At 50.8% G+C, this 20,708-nt stretch overlaps 1 protein-coding gene and 1 pseudogene across 1 annotated transcript in view; one reads left to right on the top strand and one right to left on the bottom strand.

Annotated features, from left to right (window-relative positions):
• The window catches only part of LOC147736957 (NACHT, LRR and PYD domains-containing protein 12-like), a 663,764-nt gene that overhangs the window by 57,248 nt on the left and 585,808 nt on the right, over positions 1 to 20,708 (top strand). The gene's annotated exons all lie outside the window — the stretch shown is intronic.
• LOC147736958 (uncharacterized) lies at positions 7,602 to 20,584 on the bottom strand (annotated as a pseudogene).

Below are 20,708 nucleotides of genomic sequence, written 5' to 3'. Positions count from 1 at the left end.
CTTTTGGAAATTCCACCGTATGTAGTAACATTGAAAGCAAATGTAAAATTTCCAAGAATTCCCCAATATAAAATCTCTAGTGAAGGAGAGCGTGCACTTTTATTGATTGTGCAAGATTTGATTAAGAAAGGTGTGGTTGAAGAAACTAGGGGAAATGTCTGTAATAGTCCTGTACTACCGATTTTGAAACAAACTGATCCTACAAAGCCTCCAGTTTATAGGTTTGTTATCGACCTTAGAGAGGTTAATAAGATTGTGGTTCCGCAGTTTCCTGTGGTTCCGGACATTACTGCCTTGTTAACATTAATTCCTGCTACAGCTACATGGTTCTCAGTTATTGATTTAAAGAATGCCTTTTTCAGCATTCCAATAGCCGAGGAAAGCAGAGATATTTTCGGCTTCTGTCTAGGAGGTCGCAGTTTCAGATTTAAACGCGCTCCACAAGGCTATTGTGAGAGTCCATCCATTTACAGTCAAGCATTAAAAAGCCAGTTAGACTCCTTTGTCCTTCCTCCAGGTTCTGCTCTAGTACAGTATGTAGACGATCTTTTAGTGGCTGCCGATGACAAGGAAACTTGCAAAGCAGCTACAATTTTGTTATTGCATCATTTGTCTAATTTGAATCACAAGGTGTCTCCTTCCAAAATGCAATACTGCTGCCAAGAAGTGACCTACTTAGGTCATCTCTTGTCAAAGGAGGGAAGGAAGTTGACCCCAGAAAGAATAAAAGCAATTATACAGATGAGTGTTCCACGCACACAGAGAGAAGTACGTGCCTTTCTAGGTATTACCTCTTACTGTAGGCAGTGGATCCCAAATTTTTCTCTGTTAGCGAAACCATTGGTAGCTTTGACTGGGAAAAATGTTCCGAGTCCAGTGCCATGGTCTGATGAATGTCAGGAGAGTTTTACTGAATTACGAAAAGCCTTGTGTTCAGCTCCTGTGTTGGGTACACCTGATTACAGTAAGCCATTCACGCTCTATGTTCACGAAAGGGAAGGTTGCGCGTTGAGTGTTCTGACACAGAAGTTTGGTGATAAACAACGCCCTTGTGCGTATTTTTCATCAACACTAGATCCGGTAGCTAGAGCGTTACCTAGTTGTTTGAGAGCTACAGCGGCAGCTGCGGCTTCCATTCGACAATCTGCTGGTTTGGTGATGAACAATATGCTAGTGGTCATGGTTCCTCATGCAGTGGATACACTCATGAACCGAACGAAGACACAACACCTTACCAGTGCGAGACTATCTGGTTACGAGCTGACATTACTAGCGAGTCATATTCAGATCAAAAGATGTAATGTATTGAATCCAGCAACATTGTTGCCGACTGATCAAGAGTCGAGTGATTCCGAGCCACATGACTGTTGTTTTAAAACGGAGGAAGAGACAAAAGGACGAATCGACTTAAAGGATACTCCATTATCAGATCCGGATGGTACGCTGTATGTGGACGGGTCATGTTTTAAATTGGAGAATGGTGATGTGACTGCTGCTTACGCAGTAACGACTTTGAAGACGATTGTGGAGACTGCAAGAGTGAGTCAGAATTCTGCCCAAGCTGCAGAATTGATAGCTCTAACGAGAGCGTGTGTTTTAGCTGAGGGAAAGAGAGTGAATGTGTTTACAGATAGTCAGTACGCATTTGGCGTGGCCCATAGTTTTGGCCGCTTGTGGAGAGAAAGAGGTTTCAATACGTCCCATGGGACTAAGATCCAACATGGTCAGCTAGTTAACGACTTGTTGGAATCTCTAACCTTGCCGACTGAAGTTGCGATTGTGAAATGCAGTGCTCATAAAGCAATTACGGATGATGTTGGTCGTGGGAATGCTTTTGCTGATGAAATTGCTAAACAAACAGCTAGAGACACGATGAGCAGAATGTATATTGCCACTTCTGCAAGATGGATTGCTGAGTCTGGAATGTGTGAGGATACTATGGAAAGTGTGAAAGAGATTCAGAAAGAAGCAACTGAGGAAGAGAAACGTGTATGGAGAGAGAGTACGGGCAAGTTGGATTCGAATGGATGTTGGATTGATTTGACAGAACAGCAGCGTTGGATGTTGCCTGATGCGTATGTGCTTGCAGTAGTGACGATGGCACATGGAGTAGCGCATATAAGTTCTAAAGGGATATGTAAGATGTTAGCTCCGGTCTGGAAGAATGAGGGAATCAGTAAATGTGCAGAGAGAGTGGTGAAAAATTGTATGGTGTGCTTGATGCATAATCCTGGCAAGGGAACTCCAACTCCAGCTGGTCATTTCGCTCCTCCTTCCTGCCCTTTTGAAGTGATTCAGTTAGATTTCATACACATGGAACGCTGCAATAATTTGAAATATGTCCTGGTGGTAGTTTGTGCTTTCTCCAGGTGGATAGAAGCATACCCACTAAAGGACAATACTGCCCTATCAACTGCCAAAATTCTTCTCAAGGAATTTTTCCCTAGATATGGAATGCCACGGATTGTATGGTCAGATAACGGAAGTGAGTTTATAGGGAAAGTTATGCAGAGTGTGTGTGCCGGTCTAGGGCTGAAACAGAAATTTCACAGTGCAAACCATCCCCAGTCTGCTGGTTTAGTTGAGGGTTACAATGGCACCCTCAAGCTAAAGCTTGCTAAAATACAGGCATCCACGGGTTTGGCCTGGCCAGACGCACTTCCTTTGGCTTTATTATCCACGAGAGCGACTGTGCATTCTAGAGTAGGGCTTAGTCCATACGAAATTGTTTTCGGCCGCCCGGCAAATATTTGGGGTGTGCCGAGGCCTAAACAGTTTTGCTCCCTCGAATATCCTATGTTGATAGACTACCTTTACGACTTGACTGCTAAATTGAGTCTTATTCATCAACAGGTTTTCGATGCTTTGCCAAAGCCTCCGGAGAGTCCAGGGCATCAGCTGAAACCAGGCGAGTTCGTAGTCATCAGGAACTTTGCGAGGACGAAGAATCTTCAGCCGAGATTTGTCGGCCCCTTCCAGGTCCTGCTGACAACGAGGACAGCGGTTCGTGTGGCTGGACGCAAACACTGGGTGCACGCGTCACATGTAAAGCGTGTACCCTTGCCACTTCCTTACGACGGCTGGGTGAAGAAGGAAATTGGTTCCTCCGAGTTTGAAACTGCACCAAAGTTCATCCCTTTCAGCGATGCCGAATTGATCACTGACACTCCAAGTTCTGACTCTCCACCAGAAAAGACTCTTTTGAACACTGAACATTTGTCTCCTGCATCAGAAAGAACTCTGTCGTCTGCGAACTTGAACACTGCAACAACTACCAGTGATACACTTTTTGCTGATCAGACAGTACCTGCAAAACTGAGATATAACCTGAGAAAACGACACATGGACAAATAAAGCAGGCAACTGCATATTGTGATTTTGATATATTGAACTTTTACCTTCAGCCAGGAAGTTTGCTATTGTTTATTATTTTTTAAAATTGCCTTGCCGTCTGGGTAGCCGTAGGGTCGTGGCTGTGTGCCTAGTTTGAATTTGCAGGGGTCTGACACAAGGTCGATCTTTCTGTTGGTTCTGGGAACTCCCAGGGCTGATAGAGGCTTTTTCATCTACGTACACATCATCAGTGGTCGCGAGCGGATTGTAGAAGATGGAGCTTCCTGCGCTGCAACGAGAAAATGTGATTTACGTTCGCAGAAACAGACTTCATAGAATTCTTCATAGCAAATGCTTTCTGATGCAATGTGCCATTACATTTTTGATTGTTTTAGCAACATTGGTGGGTGGAATCGTCTTTAGCATAAATTTGATTTTTGTGCCAGTTACTACAGTACCTCCCCTTGATCCTGCTACTTCTACTGTTTCTTCTATGCATTCTTTTCACTCGTTTCCTGAACATGAGCAAGCTCGACGCTCAGAATTCATTAATAACACTTTTGTACAGCTCTTGCACCAACACCAACTGGTAGTTAACACTACAGACTGCTGGGTGTGTGGCTTGATACCCCACACTATGGATAAAGGTATTCCCTATCTGGTTTTGCCTTTCAGCTACAATGGATCATTTCAGGCCCTTCAAACCATCTTTGCTTATGCCCTTGAAACCTATCCTCCACGTCCACCGCGTTCCACTAAATATAACTCTGCCAACAAAGCCTTAGTCCAGGGAATTATTGACATGATCAAAGACGTCAATAATACTCCATCATACCCTAGAGACGAATTGCGAGTGTATTTCAATTGGAATACTTCAGAGTATCGCCTTAGTTTAGGAGAAAGCAAGCGTAAAAGCTCAACTCCAATCTGGGTCGTACCTCACCGAGGTCAGGTCTGTTTGCAAGGTAATGGGAGAAATCCGAGAGCTCAGCTAGGGAGGAGTGAGTGCGTAGAGACTTATGTGTTTCCGGCTAACTCTTCCCCTGCTTTTCTTACTGCTAGGGGTACCTACTTCATTTGTCAAGACAGAGCATATACATGGTTACCTGCCGACTTTTCAGGATCATGTTATATTGCTCGATTGTTGCCTCCGACATACACTGCTTCATCTGACTACCACAGAACAAGAGTAGCGAGAGGTGTCTTCAGCAAGGAAGATACCGCTGGTCAGGAAGCTGGAGACTTCTTCAAAGGCTTCCTTCCGTTCTGGGGGCCTATGGCCAATAGTAGAAACATACGTCAGCTAACACGGGTAGTTGAATCTACTATTACCGAAACTGCTGGTGCCCTTAGCAATCTGACAGCTGAGCTTCAGGCGGATAGGCTCATGACGTTGCAGAACCGTATGGTTCTAGATGTTATACTTGCAGATCGAGGTGGGGTATGCAGAATGATCCAATCGAGCTGCTGTGTCTTTATTCCTAATAATGCTCCAACAGTCTATGAGGCGATCTCTAAGCTGCACAAGATTTCCGACTCTATTCACGTAGACAAGGGAAACTGGTCCTTCATGGAGTGGTTTTGGACTCTGATATCAGCGTGGGGATGGAAGGTTCTAATGGTCATTGGTGTCATCTTAGTATTCCTATTCTCATGTTGCCTGATTATCCAGTGTGGTCCTGCTCTGTGTAGTCTTTGTGCTGCAACTTGTCTCAGGAAACCACCTGCGTTTGGAGAAAAGGCACGAGAAAGGATGATGATACAACAGCATGTCACTGACCTGATGAGCATAGAACTAGATTCTGACATAGAGTGAGTAATTGCCTATGTAAGGGCAAAAGGAGGGTCTGAGGTTCCGTGACAATTTGAACCCGTGTTTTCAAGTTTGTCGGAAATACATAATATTGGTATCAGCGAACCGCAAATGATCCATTTAGTATATCCTGGTGTTTTCGCTACGCTACGAGCAAGAGCACTCCTTTTATAAACACATTTCTGATCTACCCACGGCATCCATTTTAGATCATGGCAGCCATCTTGTGTTTCTTGCCCTCACATATGCAATAGTCTCTGATCACTTCATTTCGATTAAGGACACGTAGCCTTAGCCGGAGATTCACCTCTTACAGGACACGTGCACCTTAAACCAGATCACGCTGTAGCTGCATGACTCGACAAAGGCTACCTCCTCTGCCCGAGGCCAGTCCTACCAAACTGGTCTTCGTGTCCATTGTCCTGATCATGATTAGGCGGCCGAAGCTGGTAGCCTTGCCCATTTACAACCCACAAACATCCCTTATCCCGCTTTCCTATCTTCTGCACCTGGCTCTGCTCCTTTCCTTCTGGGCCTTTATTAGGGGGAGGTAACAAACTTTACGATGAGGCGGTTCGGGTCCTGAATGCAATATTGACAAGGGATTGTGATGAACTAGTGGGAACCCCTCGTTTGTAATGTTTTGTCATCTGATATTATCGACGATTCCTGTGTACGCCAAATATTTATTGTTCATGACACAAAGGTTCGGGAATGTACTAAAATGTGGAGAATTGGCCTGAAGGCCAAAAACTAGTATATAAGGAGCAACCCGCTTTGTACAATTTGAACAGGCTCCTAGATTCTGCCCGTGTGTAGTATCTGTGACTTCTGTGTCCCTGCAGTAATAAACCTTTGGTCTTTGACGCCACCATCGAGAAGCCCGTGTTTCTGTTCATTTGTGCACCAAGGCAGGTGGAACTCCGGGGTCTTTGGGTGTTGTTCCCTGACACCTCTGGACGGAACCAAAAAGTCCAGAACTCCAGGTCCAACATGTTGTTAACATATAAAAGGAGTCAAAGAGCACGTAGGGCTCCTGTTTACTTGAAGGATTATGTTTAAATGTTATTGTTTAAGTTTTATTACATGAATATTGTTCTTACTTAGGGTACATTTTTGTCATCTTTCTTTCATTTTTGTTTTGTTAGGAAGGAAGATATGTGATATTATGTGCTCTCTTCTGTATATTACTTGCCTATTGCTTTAAGGCCATGGAACCTATGTTCTGTATTCTTTATTAGAATGTAGTCATTTGTGCTTGGTCAGTTGACCAGCGTCCATTAGTGGCTGAGGTTAATAAAACCCACTTACCGGCTTTATGATGTCCAGATTCCTTATTTAATGTAGAGAATACCACAGAGAGCAGGGACAGCCTTGACGCGTACCTCTGGCAATCTCCATCCTCCTAGAAGTATAACCCATATTTTGAGTCTGAGCATGCGGTTTAAAGTACATTGCCTGGAGAGCTCTTATAATTCCAGAAGTTAATCCTGTATCTACCAGATTCCTCCATAAATATCACCAGGCCACTCGATCAAAGGCTTTCTCCACATCCAGGAGGACCACAGCCATTTCTACCTCATCTACCTCTGCGATATCCAAGATTGAGATAACCCGTCTTGTATGGTCTGTGGTAGTTTGGTTTGCCCTGTTCCCATCATGCACTGGGACAGGAACAGACTAATTTGCATATAGCCAGGTTCTGAGCTGGGATGGTGCAGTTAGCTAAAAAACGGTGATGGATCAAGCCCTGATCTCTTGACTGGGTAGGAGTATTCTGCATCATTCAGAAACTCTGTCCATCACCTTTTCCAAAATTGATTTTATCCACACTAAGTGTGGGAGGGTATACTCAGACGTGTGTCCCTAGCTCATTGCACCATCAGGATTCAAGCAAGCCGGGCCGAAGACGGCTGAAATGCCAGAAACCGGTCCCCGGAAGCTTGTCTCCTTTCCAGTATAAGAATTGGCTTGGTAGTTTGGTTTGCCCTGTTCCCATCATGCACTGGGACAGGAACAGACTAATTTGCATATAGCCAGGTTCTGAGCTGGGATGGTGCAGTGAGCTAAAAAACGGTGATGGATCAAGCCCTGATCTTTGGACTGGGTAAGAGTGGTCTGCTTAATTCAGACACTCTGTTCATCACCGCCCCCTTTTCTGAATTGTAATCGTCACCAATGAATACCTTGCAGATGGTTGCATCATAATCCCTATCGCGGGACCGACGGCTAGTCGGGCAGTCCTGTTTCTGATGCCAGGTGGACATAAGTTCGCCCGCTATCCTAATCGGGTCCTAAGTACCTCATCCACCAAACTCTAAATCCGATGGTTAGTCCTACAACAGATTCAGTATCAAGCTGTGTCTCTGACACTGACGAACCCTCCGTTAGAGGTCTTCCTTGTAGACTTCCTACGGGCTCCCCATTAGCCCACCCTCGTTAACATACATGTTGTTTACTTGGCCAGCTTGGCTTCTCCTCCTCTTTTGCCCTCTACAGGCATGTGTGACTTTGGCACCGGCTCATCTTCAGATCTGACAGTGATTGGGGACTGTTGTAGGCATTGCATGCTGGCAGTTGTTCTATAGATGGGCAATTGAAACCATGATTTTTAAGTGCTTTATCGAAGGGCAGACTGTCAATCAATGTCAATCAATGCCCCTGTCCTGGTCACACCTCAGTTTACAAGCTGGACTTTCCAATCAATGTCCGGCTCTCTCTGGCCCGCGGGTTCCTAGGGCTGCAATGGACTCTTAATGACTGTAGGACTTCTTTAGGAAAATGTGTCCCGTGTAAATAAAAAGCCGATGGGGCTTCAAGGGTCCTCACGAAGGTTCTTGCATACACCACCCTCAACAAACTATAAGTCAATGCACATAAATCCAAAACAATGATAATCGACAAACACCTGGCTCCTAAACAACAGCCAAGCTCAGAAGGTTAGGGGGGGGTACAAATATCTGGGGTGATTATTGACCCCTGCGGCTCACTGCAGAGGCTGTGCCAGGACTTCAGCTCTTATCTTTCTGTATCAAACCTTCAAGGGCCCCATTATTGACCCCTGCGGCTCACTGCAGAGGCAGCGCCAGGACTCCAGCTCTTATCTTTCTGTATCAAACCGTCAAGGGCCCCATTATTGACCCCTGCGGCTCACTGCAGAGGCTGCACCAGGACTTCAGCTCTTATCTTTCTGTATCAAACCTTCAAGGGCCCCATTATTGACCCCCGCGGCTCACTGCAGAGGCTGTGCCAGGACTCCAGCTCTTATCTTTCTGTATCAAACCTTCAAGGGCCCCATTATTGACCCCTGCAGCTCACTGCAGAGGCTGTGCCAGGACTCCAGCTCTTATCTTTCTGTATCAAACCTTCAAGGGCCCCATTATTGACCCCTGCGGCTCACTGCAGAGGCTGTGCCCGGACTCCAGCTCTTATCTTTCTGTATCAAACCTTCAAGGGCCCCATTATTGACCCCTGCGGCTCACTGCAGAGGCTGTGCCCGGACTCCAGCTCTTATCTTTCTGTATCAAACCTTCAAGGGCCCCATTATTGACCCCTGCGGCTCACTGCAGAGGCTGTGCCCGGACTCCAGCTCTTATCTTTCTGTATCAAACCTTCAAGGGCCCCATTATTGACCCCTGCGGATCTCTGCAGAGGCTGTGCCAGGACTCCAGCTCTTATCTTTCTGTATCAAACCTTCAAGGGCCCCATTATTGACCCCTGCGGCTCACTGCAGAGGCTGTGCCCGGACTCCAGCTCTTATCTTTCTGTATCACACCTTCAAGGGCCCCATTATTGACCCCCGCGGCTCACTGCAGAGGCTGTGCCAGGACTCCAGCTCTTATCTTTCTGTATCAAACCTTCAAGGGCCCCATTATTGACCCCTGCGGCTCACTGCAGAGGCTGTGCTAGGACTCCAGCTCTTATCTTTCTGTATCAAACCTTCAAGGGCCCCATTATTGACCCCTGTGGCTGACTGCAGAGGCTGTGCCAGGACTCCAGCTCTTATCTTTCTGTATCAAACCTTCAAGGGGACACCCCCGCGCCGCACGGCCACCAGCTGCTGCGTGTGCCCCTTGACTGCCCTCTGCCTCGCTGCTGCCTCGTCTGCCGGCTGCCGCCGCTGCGAGTGTTGTTTTGCCTTGTTTCTACAATCCTTTGTGCTTGCCTGTTCAAACTCTGTGTATCTGTGGTTTCCCCGCTTTTTACGGTAATTTGTGCCTGCTTTTTGCTTTTTTGACGTGTTCTCTCTCCTTCCTTGTTGGCCGCCCCCCGCCCTCCCTTCCCGCCACCGCCGCTTGTCCCCGCCCCTTTTTTCTTCTGTAACCCTCCCCGCTCCCGCCTCCCAGCTGCCCCGCCCACCCGCGCACTTGGCCTTAAATGGCGACCGTGCGACGCAGGTGAGTGTGACCCACTTGTGGGACACCCCCGCGCCGCACGGCCACCAGCTGCTGCGTGTGCCCCTTGACTGCCCTCTGCCTCCCTGCTGCCTCGTCTGCCGGCTGCCGCCGCAGCGAGTGTTGTTTTGCCTTGTTTTTACAATCCTTTGTGCTTGCCTGTTCAGACTCTGTGTATCTGTGGTTTCCCCGCTTTTTACGGTAATTTGTGCCTGCTTTTGCTTTTTTGACGTGTTCTCTCTCCTTCCTTGTTGGCCGCCCCCCGCCCTCCCTTCCCGCCACCGCCGCTTGTCCCCGCCCCTTTTTTCTTCTGTAACCCTCCCCGCTCCCGCCTCCCAGCTGCCCCGCCCACCCGCGCACTTGGCCTTAAATGGCGACCGTGCGACGCAGGTGAGTGTGACCCACTTGTGGGACACCCCCGCGCCGCACGGCCACCAGCTGCTGCGTGTGCCCCTTGACTGCCCTCTGCCTCGCTGCTGCCTCGTCTGCCGGCTGCCGCCGCTGCGAGTGTTGTTTTGCCTTGTTTTTACAATCCTTTGTGCTTGCCTGTTCAAACTCTGGGTATCTGTGGTTTCCCCGCTTTTTACGGTAATTTGTGCCTGCTTTTTGCTTTTTTGACGTGTTCTCTCTCCTTCCTTGTTGGCCGCCCCCCGCCCTCCCTTCCCGCCACCGCCGCTTGTCCCCGCCCCTTTTTTCTTCTGTAACCCTCCCCGCTCCCGCCTCCCAGCTGCCCCGCCCACCCGCGCACTTGGCCTTAAATGGCGACCGTGCGACGCAGGTGAGTGTGACCCACTTGTGGGACACCCCCGCGCCGCACGGCCACCAGCTGCTGCGTGTGCCCCTTGACTGCCCTCTGCCTCGCTGCTGCCTCGTCTGCCGGCTGCCGCCGCTGCGAGTGTTGTTTTGCCTTGTTTCTACAATCCTTTGTGCTTGCCTGTTCAAACTCTGTGTATCTGTGGTTTCCCCGCTTTTTACGGTAATTTGTGCCTGCTTTTTGCTTTTTTGACGTGTTCTCTCTCCTTCCTTGTTGGCCGCCCCCCGCCCTCCCTTCCCGCCACCGCCGCTTGTCCCCGCCCCTTTTTTCTTCTGTAACCCTCCCCGCTCCCGCCTCCCAGCTGCCCCGCCCACCCGCGCACTTCGCCTTAAATGGCGACCGTGCGAACGCGCAGCGGTCACGCGCAGCGGGCGCGCCGATTGTGCGCCGAAGGCGCGCCAAAGGTAAGCCCGTCTGCGCCCGTCCGCGACCGGATCGCGACCAGCGCCAGGACCCCTGGACCTCGAAGATCTCGACCGACCCGCCTGACGTACTCAGCCGCCACCCTCATCGCTCTCAACACCGGCCGACTCCCAGAATGCCTCCAAGCCACTCCAAGACGCACCCACGGACCGTTCAGCTGCCACGCCTGCAAGTTCTCCTGCATCCGGCCCATCCCCGCACCAGCACCCGCCAAGTCGAACACCAGCAGTACCCACCTCAAGTGCATCCTGCTCAACACCCGATCCGTCCACAGACACGCCATCGAACTCTGGAACCTTCTAGACGCCACAGCCCCTGACGTTGCCTTCCTCACAGAGACCTGGATGAACGCCTCTTCAGCTCCCGACATCGCCATCGCCATCCCAGAGGGCTACAAGATCGTCCGGAGGGACCGAAACGCCAACCAGATGGGAGGAGGCATCGCCATCATCCACAGGAACACCATCCGTCTCACGACCAGCATCGACAACACCCTGACCAGCGCCGAACACCTGCATTTCCAGATCCACACCAACCCGAACACCACCCTCAGAGGCACCCTGATCTACCGACCCCCTGGACCACGCACGCAATTCTGCGAGGACATCGCCGACTTCATCAGCCCGCATGCCCTCCCCTCCGCTGACTACATCCTCCTGGGAGACCTCAACTTCCATCTGGAGAACAACAACGACCACAACACCAGCACCCTGCTCGACAACCTCGCCAACCTGGGACTCAAGCAACTGGTGTCCACCCCCACCCACCTCGCCGGACACACACTCGACGCCGTCTTCTCATCCAGCACAGACATCGACTTCAGCCACGCCACAGAGCTTCAATGGACGGACCACAGCTGCGTCCACTTCACCTTCAAGAGAACAACGACCCACCAACACCAGCAACACACCGCCCGCAGAAGCTGGAACAAGATCACAGCAGACCAGCTCGCCACATCCCTGAGCCAACACCCTCCTGCCAGCTCAGCGAACCCCAGCCAGGCCGCCGATAACATCACGAAGTGGATCAGCAACTGCGCGGACGAACTCGCCCCGCTGAGGACCCCGCCTAGCAGACCCGGCAGCAAAAAGGCCCCTTGGTTCACCGACGAACTCAAGAGCTCCAAGAAGAACTGCCGAGCCCTCGAGAAAGTCTGGAAAAGGGAACCGACACCGGACAACAGGACCTCCTACAAACTTGCCACCCGGAAACACCACCAGCTGATCCGCGCCGCCAAGAGAACAGCATTCAAGGACCGGTTGGACAACAACGCACACAACAGCAAGGAACTCTTCAACATCGTGAAAGAGCTTTCCAACCCCAGCGCAGGAAACAACGACATCTCCCCATCGCAAGACCTCTGCAACTCCCTCGCCTCATACTTCCACAACAAGATCACGGACATACACAGCAGTTTCAACAACCAACCAACGCACACCACGACCGACCAGCCACCCCCCCCCACCAACACCCTCCACGCCTGGACCCCGATCAGCACCGAAGACACCATCCGCACGATGAACTCCATCCACTCCGGATCACCAACCGACCCCTGCCCTCACCACGTCTTCAACAAGGCCGACGCTGTCATCGCACCCCACCTGCGAGACATCATCAACACATCCTTCGACACCGCCATCTTCCCGGAAAGCTGGAAACACGCCGAACTCAGCGCTCTACTCAAGAAACCAACAGCGGACCCCACCGACCTCAAGAATTACCGCCCCATCTCGCTTCTCCCGTTTCCAGCCAAAGTCATCGAGAAGACCGTCAACAAGCAGATGGCCGCCTTCCTCGAGACGAACGGATCCCTCGACCCCTCACAGTCCGGCTTCCGAGCCAAACACAGCACCGAGACCGCCCTCATCGCCGCCACCGATGACATCCGAGCCCTGATGGACAATGGAGAAACAGCGGCCCTCATCCTCCTAGACCTCTCCGCGGCATTCGACACGGTCTGCCACCGCACCCTAATACGGCGCCTCAGCAACATCGGAATCCAGGACAAGGCGCTGGAATGGATCATCTCCTTCCTCGACGGAAGAACACAACGAGTCCGCCTACCACCGTACAAGTCAGAGGCCTCCGAAGTCATCTGCGGAGTCCCCCAAGGATCTTCCCTGAGCCCCACCCTCTTCAACGTCTACATGAGCCCCCTCGCGGCCATCGTACGCAAACACCACCTCAGCATCATCTCCTACGCCGACGACACCCAGCTGATCCTCTCCCTGACCAACGACCCCGCCGCCGCCAGAGCCAACCTGCACGAAGGGATGAAAGAGGTAGCCGAGTGGATGACGACCAGCCGCCTGAAACTGAACTCGGACAAGACGGAGGTCCTCATCCTGGGCTCCTCACCCTCCGCCTGGGACGACTCCTGGTGGCCTCCCGCCCTGGGCACCGCACCCAAACCGACAGACCATGCACGAAACCTGGGCTTCATCCTGGACTCCTCCCTCTCCATGACCAGGCAAGTCAACAGCGTCTCCTCGGCGTGCTTCAACATCCTACGCATGCTACGGAAGATCTTCTGGTGGATCCCCACAGAGACCAGGAAGACCGTCACCCAGGCCCTCGTCACCAGCCGGCTGGACTACGGCAACGCCCTCTACGCCGGGACCACCGCCAAGCTCCAGAAGAGACTCCAGCGGATCCAAAACGCCTCAGCCAGACTCATCCTCGACATCCCACGATCCTGCCACATCTCCGGACATCTGAGAGACCTTCACTGGCTACCCATCAACAAGAGGATCACCTTCCGCCTCCTCACCCACGCACACAAAGCCCTACACGACCAAGGCCCGAGCTACCTCAACAGCCGAGTCAACTTCTACGCTCCCAAACGCCACCTCCGATCAGCCAACCACGCCCTCGCCGCCGTCCCCCGCATCCGAAGAGCGACTACAGGAGGAAGGTCCTTCTCCTACCTGGCCGCCAAGACCTGGAACTCCCTCCCGTCCGACCTGCGCCTGACCCAAGACCACCTCTCCTTCAGGAAGAAGCTGAAGACCTGGCTGTTCGAGCAGTAGCGGCACCCCCACCCCCAGCGCCTTGAGACCCTACGGGTATGTAGCGCGCTTTATAAGTGTCACTGATTGATTGATTGATTGATTGATTGAAGGGCCCCATTATTGACCCCCGCGGCTCACTGCGGAGGCTGCACCAGGACTCCAGCTCTTATCTTTCTGTATCAAACCTTCAAGGGCCCCATTATTGACCCCTGCGGCTCACTGCAGAGGCTGTGCCCGGACTCCGGCTCTTATCTTTCTGTATCAAACCTTCAAGGGCCCCATTATTGACCCCCGCGGCTCACTGCAGAGGCTGTGCCAGGACTCCAGCTCTTATCTTTCTGTATCAAACCTTCAAGGGCCCCATTATTGACCCCCGCGGCTCACTGCAGAGGCTGCGTCAGGACTCCAGCTCTTATCTTTCTGTATCAAACCTTCAAGGGCCCCATTATTGACCCCTGCGGCTCACTGCAGAGGCTGTGCCCGGACTCCAGCTCTTATCTTTCTGTATCAAACCTTCAAGGGCCCCATTATGGACCCCTGCGGCTCACTGCAGAGGCTTTGCCAGGACTCCAGCTCTTATCTTTCTGTATCAAACCTTCAAGGGCCCCATTATTGACCCCTGCGTCTGACTGCAGAGGCTGTGCCAGGACTCCAGCTCTTATCTTTCTGTATCAAACCTTCAAGGGCCCCAATATTGACCCCTGCGGCTCTCTGCAGAGGCTGTGCCAGGACTCCGGCTCTTATCTTTCTGTATCAAACCTTCAGGGGCCCCATTATTGACCCCTGCGGCTCACTGCAGAGGCTGTGCCAGGACTCCAGCTCTTATCTTTCTGTATCAAACCTTCAGGGGCCCCATTATTGACCCCTGCGGCTCACTGCAGAGGCTGTGCCTGGACTCCAGCTCTTATCTTTCTGTATCAAACCTTCAAGGGCCCCATTATTGACCCTTGCGTCTGACTGCAGAGGCTGCGCCAGGACTCCAGCTCTTATCTTTCTGTATCAAACCTTCAAGGGCCCCATTATTGGCCCCTGCGGCTCTCTGCAGAGGCTGTGACAGGACTCCGGCTCTTATCTTTCTTTATCAAACCTTCAAGGGCCCCATTATTGACCCCTGCGGCTCACTGCGGAGGCTGTGCCAGGACTCCGGCTCTTATCTTTCTGTATCAAACCTTCAAGGGCCCCATTATTGACCCCTGCGGCTCTCTGCAGAGGCTGTGCCTGGACTCCAGCTCTTATCTTTCTGTATCAAACCTTCAAGGGCCCCATTATTGGCCCCTGCGGCTCACTGCAGAGGCTGTGCCAGGACTCCGGCTCTTATCTTTCTGTATCAAACCTTCAAGGGCCCCATTATTGGCCCCTGCGGCTCACTGCGGAGGCTGAGCCAGGACTCCAGCTCTTATCTTTCTGTATCACGCCTTCAAGGGCCCCATTATTGACCCCTGCGGCTCTCTGCAGAGGCTGTGCCAGGACTCCGGCTCTTATCTTTCTGTATTAAACCTTCAAGGGCCCCATTATTGACCCCTGCGGCTCACTGCAGAGGCTGTGCCAGGACTCCAGCTCTTATCTTTCTGTTTCAAACCTTCAAGGGCCCCATTATTGACCCCTGCGGCTCACTGCGGAGGCTGTGCCAGGACTCCGGCTCTTATCTTTCTGTATCAAACCTTCAAGGGCCCCATTATTGACCCCTGCGGCTCTCTGCAGAGGCTGTGCCAGGACTCCAGCTCTTATCTTTCTGTATCAAACCTTCAAGGGCCCCATTATGGACCCCTTACTGAAGGTTCTAGCGGTGAAGCTGATCCCACTGTCCCCTCTGGTGTGAAGCTCCCCCAGACGCAGGCAAACACTGGATGAAAGAATTACAAACACTTTCAAGATGTTACTTCTTCTACCAAGATCTGTGTCACCAGCTCAAGTCTGCTTGGAGTTTGGATCATAAAGCAAGATGTACCAAGGGGAGGAGCTTTCTTAAAATGTGGTGTCAAGCTTAGCTCCACACAAGAACAGTCTCGAAACAAACTGTTGTGGGCTGAAATAACCAGCTGTGAAGCACATCTTCCCAGTAACTTTGCAGGTTTTTAAAAAACTCCTGAATAAAACAGGGTCTGTGGAGCTGCCGGTCTCTGCAGGCACTGACGCAACCAGCACACCCCTGATGGTCCTTAATACTCAGGATCAGATTCACAACCTACTTGCGACACTTTTGCACAAACATTGAGTCAATTTTATGATGCAGCAGTGGCGTAAAAAATGCAACAAATTTACAACGTGACGTATCTAGGGACATGTGTCACTTTGTAAACCCTGTGTCATGTTATAACTGCGTCAGGTACAATGTATACAGGGGGGGGGCGTTCCCTCGCTGGAAAGCCTTGTAGAAGTGACGCAGTGAAATCTACATGACTTCACTGCGTCACTTCTAGGACGCCAGTGCGTCAAAACCTTCAAGCAGGCGTAAGGAGTGACTCAGTACAGTAAGAATAGGCCTCAACATGTATTGCTGGACTTGCGTCATGCTTGCGACACGACTCCAGCAATGCGTCACTTTTGGCCCAACAGATGCATCAGAATTTATGAAGCATCTGTCAATCCTTGCGCAATGGTGTGCCGTATTGTAAATACGGTAGAGCCACGGTGGCGCAAGGGTATTGCAGGCTGGCACAGGGAAACGGACGCTTCTCTAGAGATGCGTCAGTTTCTTGTAAATCTGCCCCACACTTTAAAGTCCTGTCACTTCGGCCTCCTGTTGCATCTTGTGGCCCCGTCCGAGGTGGGAAACAGGGGAGGGGGCGGGGTAAACCTCATGCCCAGACTCTGTGACCATGCCGAAGAAACATGGAGACATGTGCTATGCATGTGTCCGGCCTTACTGATTGAAAGAAAGGAATGCCTTAAAAATCTGTTCCATTTACGACGCATAAGAACTCGTCATCGGGCCGTCATTAGTTGCCTAAATCCGCAGGACTAATTTTTAAACACAAAGGGGCTTATTAAAAGCTCCTTGCGCCGCCAGGGCATCACTTTCAACAAGGAAGAAGCCGGCGCCTCAAGGGGCTTGTGAATAAGCCCCCAGTTTCATGAAATCTCAAAATGTTGGCAGTAAGGAAGCTAAGTGAATGAGAAAGAAGCCTTCATAAAGGTTTATACTACAACCAGCTGTGTGTTGGCGCTTTGTCTTTTAATATCAATGCTTTATTGTGTAATGATTGCAAGTATTCAATCACACGTAAGTACATTTGGAGTTTGACATCTCTAGGAAGCTACTTTTATTATCCCCTCTGAGGTCCTAATATCTGTGATCCCGGCAGGTGCATTTGTCCCTTTGGCTCTAGTATTTTCCTCTGCAAGGAGGTTCAGAGTTATCATAACTCACCTGTAGACCAAAGAAAGTTCTGCCACAGATCTATTTCTGGAAACGCCTAAAATACTCATAGTCTTTAGAGGCCAAGAGGTGTTTTCAAGGCTCAGGCCGGGCCTTGCCTTTCTCCAATTAGAACTCAAGTGATGCTCCTGTCCATGTTTACTGAGCCCCTCACATCCTGACCTGCTGATGTTCCCAGAAGCCTCCTTATAATTCCCAGAAGCCTCCTCATGATTCCCAGAAGCCTCCTCATGATTCCCAGAAGCCTTCTCGTGATTTCCAGAACCCTTCTTGTGATTCCCAGAAGCCTTGTCATGATTCCCAGAAACCTCCTCATGATTCCCAGAAGCCTCCTCATGATTCCCAGAAGCCTCCTCATGATTCCCAGAAACCTCCTTATGATTCCCAGAAGCCTTCTCATGATTCCCAGAAGCCTCCTCGTGATTCCTAGAAAGCCTCCTCGTGATTCCCAGAAGCCTTCTCATGATTCCCAGAAGCTTCCTCACGATTCCCAGAAGCCTCCTCATGATTCCCAGAAACCTCCTCGTGATTCCCAGAAACCTCCTCATGATTCCCAGAAGCCTCCTCATGATTCCCAGAAGCCTTCTTATGATTCCCAGAAGCCTTCTCATGATTCCCAGAAGCCTCCTCGTGATTCCTAGAAGCCTCCTCATGATTCCCAGAAGCCTCCTCATGATTCCCAGAAGCCTCCTCCTGTTTCCCAGAAGCCTTCTCATGATTCCCAGAAGCCTCCTCATGATTCCCAGAAGCCTCCTCATGATTCCCAGAAGCCTCCTCATGATTCCCAGAAGCCTCCTCGTGAGTCCCAGAAGCCTCCTCATGATTCCCAGAAGCCTCCTCGTGATTCCCAGAAGCCACCTCATGATTCCCAGAAGCCTCCTCATGATTCCCAGAAGCCTCCTCATGATTCCCAGAAGCCTCCTCATGATTATCAGAAGCCTCCTCATGATTCCCAGAAGCCTCCTCGTGATTCCTAGAAGCCTTCTCGTGATTCCCAGAAGCCTTCTCATGATTCCCAGAAGCCTTCTCATGATTCCCAGAAGCCTTCTCGTGATTCCCAGAAGCCTTCTCATGATTCCCAGAAGCCTTCTCATGATTCCCAGAAGCCTCCTCATGATTCCCAGAAGCCTCCTTATGATTCCCAGAAGCCTTCTCATGATTCCCAGAAGCCTCCTCGTGATTCCTAGAAAGCCTCCTCGTGATTCCCAGAAGCCTTCTCATGATTCCCAGAAGCTTCCTCACGATTCCCAGAAGCCTCCTCATGATTCCCAGAAACCTCCTCGTGATTCCCAGAAACCTCCTCATGATTCCCAGAAGCCTCCTCATGATTCCCAGAAGCCTTCTTATGATTCCCAGAAGCCTTCTCATGATTCCCAGAAGCCTCCTCGTGATTCCTAGAAGCCTCCTCATGATTCCCAGAAGCCTCCTCATGATTCCCAGAAGCCTCCTCCTGTTTCCCAGAAGCCTTCTCATGATTCCCAGAAGCCTCCTCATGATTCCCAGAAGCCTCCTCATGATTCCCAGAAGCCTCCTCATGATTCCCAGAAGCCTCCTCGTGAGTCCCAGAAGCCTCCTCATGATTCCCAGAAGCCTCCTCGTGATTCCCAGAAGCCACCTCATGATTCCCAGAAGCCTCCTCATGATTCCCAGAAGCCTCCTCATGATTCCCAGAAGCCTCCTCATGATTATCAGAAGCCTCCTCATGATTCCCAGAAGCCTCCTCGTGATTCCTAGAAGCCTTCTCGTGATTCCCAGAAGCCTTCTCATGATTCCCAGAAGCCTTCTCATGATTCCCAGAAGCCTTCTCGTGATTCCCAGAAGCCTTCTCATGATTCCCAGAAGCCTTCTCATGATTCCCAGAAGCCTCCTCATGATTCCCAGAAGCCTCCTTATGATTCCCAGAAGACTCCTCGTGATTCCCAGAAGCCTTCTCATGATTCTCAGAAGCCTCCTCATGATTCCTAGAAGCCTCCTCATGATTCCCAGAAGCCTCCTCATGATTCCCAGAAGCCTCCTTATGATTCACAGAAGCCTTCTCATGATTCCCAGAAGCCTCCTCATGATTCCTAGAAGCCTCCTCGTGATTCCCAGAAGCCTTCTCATGATTCCCAGAAGCTTCCTCACGATTCCCAGAAGCCTCCTCATGATTCCCAGAAACCTCCTCATGATTCTCAGAAGCCTCCTCATGATTCCCAGAAGCCTCCTCATGATTCCCAGAAGCCTTCTTATGATTCCCAGAAGCCTTCTCATGATTCCCAGAAGCCTCCTCGTGATTCCTAGAAGCCTTCTTGTGATTCCTAGAAGCCTACTCATGATTCCCAGAAGCCTCCTCATGATTCCCAGAAGCCTCCTCATGATTCCCTGGAGCCTCCTCATGATTCCCAGAACCCTCCTCGTGAGTCCCAGAAGCCTCCTCATTATTCCCAGAAGCCTCCTCGTTATTCCCAGAAGCCTCCTCGTGATTCCTAGAAGCCTCCTTGTGATTCCCAGAAGCCTTCTCATGATTCCCAGAAGCTTCCTCACGATTCCCAGAAGCCTCCTCATGATTCCCAGAAACCTCCTCATGATTCCCAGAAGCCTCCTCGTGATTCCCAGAAGCCTCCTCATGATTCCCAGAAGCCTCCTCATGATTCACAGAAGCCTCCTCATGATTCCCAGAAGCCTCCTCGTGATTCCCAGAAACCTTCTCGTGATTCCTAGAAGCCTCCTCGTGATTCCCAGAAGCCTTCTCATGATTCCCAGAAGCCTACTCATGATTCCCAGAAGCCTTCTCATGATTCCCAGAAGCCTTCTCATGATTCCCAGAAGCCTTCTCATGATTCACAGAAGCCTCCTCGTGATTCCCAGAAGCCTTCTCATGATTCCCAGAAGCCTTCTCATGATTCCCAGAAGCCTCCTTGTGATTCCCAGAAGCCTCCTCATGATTCCCAGAAGCCTCCTCGTGATTCCTAGAAGCCTCCTCGTGATTCCTAGAAGCCTTCTCATGATTCCCAAAAGCTTCCTCACGATTCCCAGAAGCCTCCTCATGATTCCCAGAAACCTCCTCGTGATTCCCAGAAGCCTCCTCGTGATTCCCAGAAGCCTCCTCATGATTCACAGAAGCCTCCTCATGATTCCCAGAAGCCTTCTCATGATTCACAGAAGCCTTCTCATGATTCACAGAAGCCTTCTCATGATTCCCAGAAGCCTCCTCATGATTCTCCCCATGATTCCCAGAAGCCTCCTCATGATTCCCAGAAGCCTTCTCATGATTCCCAGAAGCCTCCTCATGATTCCCAGAAGCCTTCTCGTGATTCCCAGAAGCCTTCTCGTGATTCCCAGAAGCCTTCCCATGATTCCCAGAAGCCTCATGATTACCAGAAGCCTTCTCATGATTCCCAGAAGCCTCCTCATGATTCCCAGAAGCCTTCTCATCATTCCCAGAAGCCTCCTCGTGATTCCCAGAAGTCTCCTCGTGATTCCCAGAAGCCTCCTCATGATTCCCAGAAGCCTCCTCATGGTTGCCGGCCTTGGAGATCTGTCTCATTGGACACCAAAGGCT

The sequence above is a fragment of the Lissotriton vulgaris genome, chromosome 1_1, assembly GCF_964263255.1.
Source record: "Lissotriton vulgaris chromosome 1_1, aLisVul1.2, whole genome shotgun sequence".
Taxonomy (NCBI): domain Eukaryota; kingdom Metazoa; phylum Chordata; class Amphibia; order Caudata; family Salamandridae; genus Lissotriton; species Lissotriton vulgaris.
This window is presented reverse-complemented; position numbering and strand designations above follow the sequence as displayed.